Below are 9,383 nucleotides of genomic sequence, written 5' to 3' on the forward strand. Positions count from 1 at the left end.
ATCCTTTACCGCCTGTCCAAGAGATCCTATCAACTAATCCCTTAGCAACGAGACAACAGAAACATTTCTCTGGGCTGATGACGTAGGGCTGTGGTAGCACACTTGCACAGCACGTGCACACTGTAATGGGGTGGGGGCGGTGGATATAAATGGTGTCAAGAATGTGAAAAAACTAGAACTGCACAGAAAGCTGTCCATGAGGCTATCTGGTGTAAGCATGGAATTCTAGTATCTGGGAAGCTTGAGGCAGGAGGATCATGAGTTCTGAGCCAGCCTGGGCTACCCAGTAAAACCCTGCCTCAAAATAAAAACAAAACAAATGGCAAAAACTATTATACATGTATGTCAACAGTATGCTTAACAATAACCAAGAAACAAAACCACCCAAATTCCCATTGTCTGCTGTTATGGACGCTGGTATATTTATACAATGGGATATCACTGAACATTAAAAATGTTCAGAGACTGATGCATAGATCAACATTATAAAACCTGAAAACATTATGTCAGTTGAAAGAAGCCAGTGATGCAAGCTGGTTATTGATCACTTTGTTTATGTCAAATGACTAGAATGGGCAAGTCGTAGACAGCAAGGTGGCAGCTGCCAGCACCAGGGGCTGAGGAGAGAGAAGATGAGCATGGAGTTTGTATGAAAGGAAAAAAATGTTCATCTTTGTAATGATGGTCACTGGAGACATCTGTGAAAATAATAAAACCCACTGAGCTGGGTACTTTGCAGATGAATGTTATGCTGTGTGAATTATAAACTTATTTAAAGGCACACGCACATGGGGTTCTGTCGTCTGGTACATAGAGGTGACCTTCAGAATCATGCTGGTGGCAAGAGGGGGAGGAGCAACCGCCAGCACAGTGACTGCCGCTCAAGAAACGCCAGCAGTTTCTAATTTTACACTGCCCTATATTTGTTGCTTTTTGGAGATTTTGAGTCACTCTACGACGAGCTGGCCAAACAGAGATGCCTTTCATGTTTTATTACAACAGCTAAACTGGGAAATCAATTCACCAATTGCTTTTTTACAAAGGGAAATGAGCTAAAAACAGCCTAGATGTAAAGCGGGGCTCAGCGGGACGAACCTGTTTGCAGAGGAGGAGAGTCCACTAGTAGTGCGGGGTTTGGTTATTTTAGAGCGTGTTTCATTTCATTTACAGTAAAAGGCAAACACTGTTCTAAGAGGCAGATCTGTCGGATGGCAAAGCAAGATGACATCTTGTTTCCATTTTCATTTTCCTTCCAGCTCATCTTCTCATTGTAAATCATTTTCCATTGTGGGAGGATATTAAATTTAAATCAAATTGCGGGTGGAAAAAGATGCAATGGCTGCATTAATCAGCTCAGTTCCCTGACTGGCCTGCCTCCTGCAGCTCTTTTTAGCAAACACTGTGGTCTGAATAGTTACAATTTTTAAAGAGTTTTCAAGGATCGTGCCCTATCTTTCCTGGATCTGAACAAATGGAGTGTTTCTTTTCTTGAGCAAAAAAAGCTCATTGTAAGGTCAAGGAACTGATTTGTCAAGAATTTTTTTTTTTTTTTTACTGAACTATGATATGAATATTTAAAATGCATTTGAATATTCTCTCACAGGGGAAAGATGGAGCCGGCGAGCATTTGAAGGATGGCGTTATAGTTGCTTTGTAAACATTAATAAAATGTGCCTACCCCTCCTTAGGCTGGCCTAGGTGCCCTGAAGGAGGGTGTGTGCAAACGTGTGTACCCCACAATTATCTAAGTCAGCCAAAGTTCATCACACAAGCCCATGAACACTCAGAAACTGAGACACAGCAAAGTCAAATCACTTCCCCAGCTGGACCTAAGAGAGCTTAGCATCAGCATATGTTAACATACACACACAGACAGTCACATGCGTACACTCAGACAGACACACACAGACACACTCACAGACACACATAGACACACACACTCACAGACACATGCATACAGTCAGACACATGCACACACTCAGACAGACACACACACTCAGACACACTCACCTGCACACATAGACACACATACAGTCAGACACATGCACACACTCAGACAGCCACACAGGCACACTCACATGCACACATAGACACACACACTCACAGACACACATGCACACTCACACACACTCACAGACACATGCACACACTCAGACAGACACACATGCACACTCACACACACACTCACAGACACATGCACACACTCAGACACACAGGCACACTCACACACACACTCACAGACATATGCACACACTCAGATATACACACAGACACACATGTACACATAGACGCACATACAGTCACAGTTACACACACACAGACACAGACATACATTCACACATACACAAACATGGACACACAGGCATACATACATACCCATGCACACACACAGACACACAGATGAACAACCTATAAAATATAACTAATTTCTGTTTTGAATTCTACTGATATATAATGAAACTCTCCAAATGTAATGACTAATTTTATCTTTTTATGATTTTTTTTAAATTTTATATTCATTGGTGTTTTGTCTGCATATATGTCTGTGTGAGGGTGTCAAATCCCCTACAACAGGAGTTACAGACAGTTGTGAGCTACCATGTGGGTGCTGGGAATTGAACTGAGGTCCTCTGAGCAGCCAGTGCTCTTAACCATTGATCCATCTCTGTATCCCCTAGTGACTAATTTTAACATCTTCTTTTTTCAGTCCTCAGTAAATGAGTTTAGGATCACATGCAAATACATTTAAAAAGATGTGTTCAAAGGTCAGGCAACTGGGAGGCAGAGGCAGGTAGGTATCAGTGAGTTCAAGGCCACCCTGGTTTACATAGTGAGTTGGAGGACTGCCAGGGCTATCTAGAGAGAGCTGGTCTCAATGAATGAATGAATGAATGAATGAATGAATGAATAGCTTTTCAGCTTGTCAAGATGATGCTTGCCTGAAATCCCAAGATTCTGAAGGTGAGGCAGGAGGATCATGAATTTAAAGATGTGTATTGAGCATATTTAATAAGCCAAGCAGGACCATACTAGCAACTAGCAATCTTGAGGTCAAATGAAACCATTTTCAACCAAATGTTGACATGGGGCAGGAGGCTTCCTGGGTTCCAATGGGAAAGGGATTCTTAGACCTGTAGAGATTCCACTTCTGGACACACTTTGCTGTTAGGAGTGCTCTGAAAATGCCAAAGAGCTGGTGAGGTTCTGGTTCTCCACAGGGAGTGCTTTCTCAGTTACCAGTTCTGTGAACATGGTATCTATCCTCCAAATGTCACCTGGAGTGGAACGGGTTCTGGAGACCTATTCCAGAGTGTCCCTACCGTCTGTGTTCTATGCTAAGGCTCCCTGTCAGAGAGTCTGTTGTTACCATCAACCAATGGATTTTGAGACTTAAGTCTCTATAAAGAATTATTCTGGAGTGACAAAAAACAGTGCCCTGAAGGCTTCCATGTGAATAACTCTTAGCAAGAGGGATCTGAGACCTGACAGCAGGGCTGGGACTTCAGTTCTTCTTGAGATCTATGGAAAGAAATCTGAACAAGATATAACCTGAAGTCTTATGCAAGCCCATCCTGAAGATTATATATATATTTGGATGATGTTGTTCTTTTAGTATATGTCTTGAATATAACACTGGGTATCCAAGTCTGATTTCTACATGGCCACCACTTGACCTGTAGTTTTGTGGCTACCCTATACAAAACTCAAAGTATCTTCTCAGTTTTCTCTGTTTGGGTGCAGCCTTCCGTGGTCTCCCAACAGGTTATAGCATGCCCCCTTTACTGTCGCAGCCTTGCAGCTCCTGGTCTGCTCAGCTCCTCCTGCAACTTCAAGAGCCACAGAGGGAGCCCTGTGTCTCTTGCTTATGTTTTGAATCTGAATCTCTCCATGAACTTGGGGAGTACTGTGTTCCCCAATGCTGGGATTACAGGTTCTTTACCAGCTTCTCCTTGGGTGCTGGGGATGTGAACACACTGAGCTGGCCCTCCAGTCTCCCCAGCCTGATTTCTAAAGCCGGATTAACCCTCAGACTTCCCTTCACCAGGGTTGCTCTTTTATTGGTATGGAGTCAGAGTCTCACTTGGCAGCCCAGACTGCCCTGGAATTGACTGTGTAGCAGTTCAGATTTGCACTTGAATTGATGGTGATCCTCCCATTTCACAGAGGCTGGGATTGCAGGTGTGAGCCACCACTCCTAGCTTGTTTTTGTTTGGTTGGTTTCATTTGTTTGTTCGTTTGTTTGTTTCTAAGAAAAGGTCTCACTATGTAACCTAGCCTGGTCCCAAACTCTTTGCCTCAGCTTCCTAGTGCTCAGATTATAGGTATGACCATTATTCCACATTTTGCATCCACAAAACCCATCCTGGCCAGACACTGTGGCACATGACTGTATTCAGGAGACCAAAGTAGGTGGATTGCTACAAATTTAAGACTAATGTTGTTTATATGCAGTTTCAGGCTAGTCAGAACACATAGTGGGTGAGACTAGGTCTTAAAGAAAACCAGGGCCAGTGGAATGGCTCAGCAAGAAACGGCAACTGCCACCAAGCCTGTCAACCTGAGTTCGATCCCCAGGACTGACAGAAGTTGCCCTTTCACATCCACAAGTCCCCTGCTGCATTCTCCGTTGCCCACGTGAGATGGGCATGGTACACACACTGAATAAACATCATCAACCATTCTAAATGGGGCCAGTAAGATGGCTCAGTGGGGAGAAGTGCCTGCCACCAAGCCAGATGACCTGATTCTGATCCCTGCTTTAGTTTGCTTTTCTGTTGCTGGGAGAAAAGTCTAACCAAAAGCAACATCAGAGGGGAAAGAATTTAATTTGGTTTCACTTCTAGGTCAAAGTCCAACACTGAGAGAAGTCAGAGCAGGAACTGGATCAGACGTCACGGAAGATCACTACCCTGGCTTTCCCTTTGGTTTGTGATCAGCTAGCTTGCTTTCTCTTTTATTCTATAACTTATTTTTATTTTTTAAAAAAAAGATTCATTTCTGTATATGAGCAATCTATTTGTATGGCTCATACATGTATGCCTGCACGACAGAAGACAACATCCATCAGAAGAGAGCATCAGATACCACTATGGATGATTGTGAGCCACCAAGTGGTTGCTGGGAATTGAGCCATCTCTCCAGCCCAGTTTATTATTCTTATCTTCATTGGTGTTTTGCGTGCCTGTCTGTGTGAAGGTGTCAGAAGCCCTGGAACTGGAGTTACTGATAGGTATAAGCTGTCATGTGGGTGAGCTGGAGATTGAACCTGGGTCCTAGGGAAGAGCAGCTTGTGCTCTCAACCCCTGAGTCCTCTCTCCAGCACCTCAGCTAGCTTTCTTATGCAACCCAGGCCCACCTGCCCAGGGATGATGCCACCACCATGGGCTGGGGCCTCTCACATCGAGCACCAGTTAAGGCAATCTTTCACAGACATGGCCACAGGCCAATGTGATTTGGGCATTTCTTCATCTGAACTTCTCTTCCCAGGAGACTCTAGGTTATGTCACAAAGACAATAAACAAACAAAGGAACGAACAAAACTAGCTGACACACACAGGACAAGGAGAAAGGAGAAAACTGAATTCCACAATTCCACGAGTTGTCCTCTAACCTTCATCTATATGTCTACACACATATAAACACATAAATAAATAGACAGACAGACAGACAGACAGACAGATAGATAGATAGATAGGTGTTTAAAAAAGAAAGAAAAAGATGGAGCTGAGAAAATGGCTAAGCAGTTAAGAGTACTTGCTGCTCTTCCAAAGGATATGACGCTGGACAGTTCATAACTACCTGTGACTCTAGCTGCCAAAGACCTGGCACCTTCTGGTCTCTGCAGGCACAGCTCCCTGCTCTACATGGTCGCAGCAGTTGGTCATTTATTGTAGTGCTTTCTAACGTTAATTTGTCTAGCCACTCTTCCTTTCCCACCCCACATGGAGTCAGTCACTTAGCTATGAGTTAATTACTGTTATGAAACAAATCTGGAGCTCTCCAAACTGGAGGCTTAAAATAAATGCTGTTGTTTTTTTTTTTTCCCTTCTGTGCTGTATGTTGACTGGTTGACTTTTATGGTCTGAATGACCTCAGCTGGAGGTAAACAAGGGTGGCCTTATACATGTCTAGGGCACCTCATAGGAAGCTAAGAGAGGCAGAATAACTGAGCCTCTCTCCAATAGCCCCTTATGTAAGAACCCAACCTTCATTGGACCACACGGTTGCAAAAGTTTGCCAGCCATAAGTTTTTGTCTCAATGTCCAGGAATCTTTCAAGAATCCATTAACATAACTGCTTTATACCAATGGCCAGTACACCTTGGCAGTCAACTTGACTGCACCTGGAAACAACTGAAGCACGAGTTGCTTAGGCACTCCTTTCTTGATCAGATCATTTCAAATAGGAAGACCCATCCTAAATGTGGGGGGCACATTCTGTTGCCAGGCCAGGCGAAGGCATAGAAAAGGGGGACTTTGATTTTTGCCTGCTTACTTTCAACCTTGCTGGCAAATTCATTTATCCCATTGCTGTGACGTTCCTTTGTTGATATTAGAACCAACTTCTTTGGGATTCCAACTACAGGAAGCCCAAAGATGGAAGACCAGCAGCTCTCTAACAATCCTCCATGTCTTCAGTGGGACCCAATTGGGACCTCTGAGACGCCCCCTTCTGGTGTGTCTGAAGACAGCTACTGTGTACTCACATACATAAAATAAACAAATAAATCTTTAAAAACAATCTTGGGTGCGATGTGGGAGGGAGTAGGGGATGACGGCTGCCATCTCTGGGAATCCTCTCCTATAGCCTCTCCACTCTCATCTTTCCCCTGAATGCCGCAACACTAACAAGCTCAAGACCTTCTTATCGCCTACCCAAAGTACTGAGAGTCATTTAATTCATCCTGCATTCGGGCCTACTAGCATGTGAATTGTCTGCAAACACACTCTTGGTCACAAAACTGATGCTTAAAACTCAGTAGCTCCTCCTGGACCATTAGAATAAAACTACGGGGGGCAGGAGAGGTTCTTAGCAGTGAAGAGCATTGGCTGTTCTTGTAGAGAGCCTGAGTTCAATTCCCAGCACATGACAGCTCACAACTATCTGTGACTCCAGTTCCAGGGGATCCGACACCTCACACAGACATTCATGCATGCAAAACAACAATGCCCACAAAATAAAACCAAAGAATAAACTACAGAATCCTAAGTAAGGACCCTAGCTATTCTGTATCCCTCCTCTGTACCCTGTGACTTCTCTTCCTCTTCTCTGCTATGCTTACTGCTATTCCAAACAAAATAAAACAAAAAAACCCGAAAAGCTAAGTCCTTAAAGGACCATGGTATGTCAGTAGCATACTCTTCCACCAAATGTTTCTCTCTGCTGATCTCATGCCTTCATCTCAGACAGCACAGCCGTAATGAAGTGGTTCTTGCTTGACAAAGTTAAAGGCTCCTGCCTCTTCCACAGCAACGCAAACAACCCTCAATGACAGCGTCTGTTCCAATCTGCTATAATTATTTGTTGTGAGGCCTATCTAACCACCAACTTCCCTGTGGGATTTGGACTGGGTTGTTTTTCATTCTCTCTCTAGTATCTAGGACAATTCTTGTCAGTAAATAGTTAGTAAATGCTTTTTTTTTTTTTCTGCTTGTTTTCTTGTTGGTTGGTTGGTTTGGGACAGGGCTTTCAAGCAGGCGAGGCTGGCCTTGAACTCCAGATTCTCCTGCCTCCACCTCCCAGTGCTGGGATTACTGACTGGAATTTACTGATTTTGTTGTTGTTGCTTTTAGCAGATTATCTTTCATTATTTGACTATTTCATACATACAAACAGTGCATCTTGTTCAAATATACCTATCCCTCCTGAGGCCCCCTCCTTCTCCTGCCCCCACACCCACCCCAGGCACCTCCAGCATGTCTCCCTTCCCTCCTCAAGTCTCTCTCTCTTTTTTTTTTTTTTGTCAGTAACTCACTGAGTCCAATTAGTGATGCCTACTAGAATGTTAGTCCTGTTAACTTGATCTTGACCAGAGCTTCGCTAAGTCCACAGGTTCAACAACCATGCCATGTCCCTGAAACAGAATCTCACATTACCCCTCCCCATCCTCCAGCTCTTACCTCCCCCCACCCTCCTTCCCAGATGTTTCCATAGCCTTGCAGGGAGAGAGGATTGATACAGATGGCCCGTACCAGGGAGCACGCAACATCCTCAGCATTAACTGCTGACTACTGCAGAGAGAAGCGCCTCTGACCCAAACTGAGGGTAGCACCTATGGATAGAAGCCTATCCAGAAGGCGGCCTGACACATCCCTTAACAGTGACTGCAGTACGTTCCTCCTTAGGGCCTGTAACCTCCTGAGCCATGGGCTTTAGACCAGGTTGACAGTACCAAGTCTGACTTCCCTCCTGTGGAGCGGTCCTCAGATCCAATTCTGAAGTGGTTGATTATCCTTGTGACGTCTGTGCCACTACTGCACCAGCAGGCACATCTTGCCTGGCACTATCCTTGCTTTCTTAACTAATTAAAATGAAACTGCTCTTTCTAATATTCACAATTCAAGCAAAAAAGAAATCTTATCCCTGAAGTCAAAGTTCATCTTAAATGCTCTCCTTCAAATCTGTGACTGTTTAGTCAAGGTATTTGAATAAAATGGACTAATAAATTTCCAGTACATACTAATATGCCTTCAATGTGTTATATTGTTAAAATGGGAATTTGGGGCTGGAGAGATGGCTCAGAGGTTAACAGCACTGGCTGCTCTTCCAGAGGTCCTGAGTTCAATTCCCAGCAACCACATGGTGGCTCATAACCATCTATAATGAAATCTGGTGCCTTCTTCCGGTGTGCAGGCATACATGCAGGGACAACATTTTATACATAATAACTAAATGAATCTTAAATAAATAAATAAATAAATGGGAATTTGAATATTAGATATATTAAATTTACAAACATACTAAAACAAACTTGTTATGCTGTAGTTGGGGCTTGATTATGTGAAATTTCATGATTTTCCTGTTTCTTAAATTTGCATTTATGTAATTTTTTGAGATTTAGAGTTCCACTTTGTATCACAGACTGGTCTGGAACTCACAGCAATCTTCCGCCTTAAACTCCACAAGTCTGGGGTTACAATCACGAGGCACTAATGCTTATCATGCATTCATTTTGGTTTAAAATAAAACCATTCACGAAGGATCTCTGCTTCACACAAAACTGGCAATCTCAGTTGGCTCCTGAAGACCCTACCCTCATTTTCTTCAGTGCCAGGATCACGGGCGTGTGCTCTCATGCCTGGCTGTCTTCATTTTTGAATAGAAGGTTTTGAGCTTCAAGCTTTTTCACAAATTATATTTCTGGTTATGTAAGATTGAGGGCC

The sequence above is a fragment of the Grammomys surdaster genome, unplaced genomic scaffold (genome assembly GCF_004785775.1).
Source record: "Grammomys surdaster isolate TR1022 unplaced genomic scaffold, NIH_TR_1.0 213, whole genome shotgun sequence".
Classification (NCBI taxonomy): Eukaryota; Metazoa; Chordata; class Mammalia; order Rodentia; family Muridae; genus Grammomys; species Grammomys surdaster.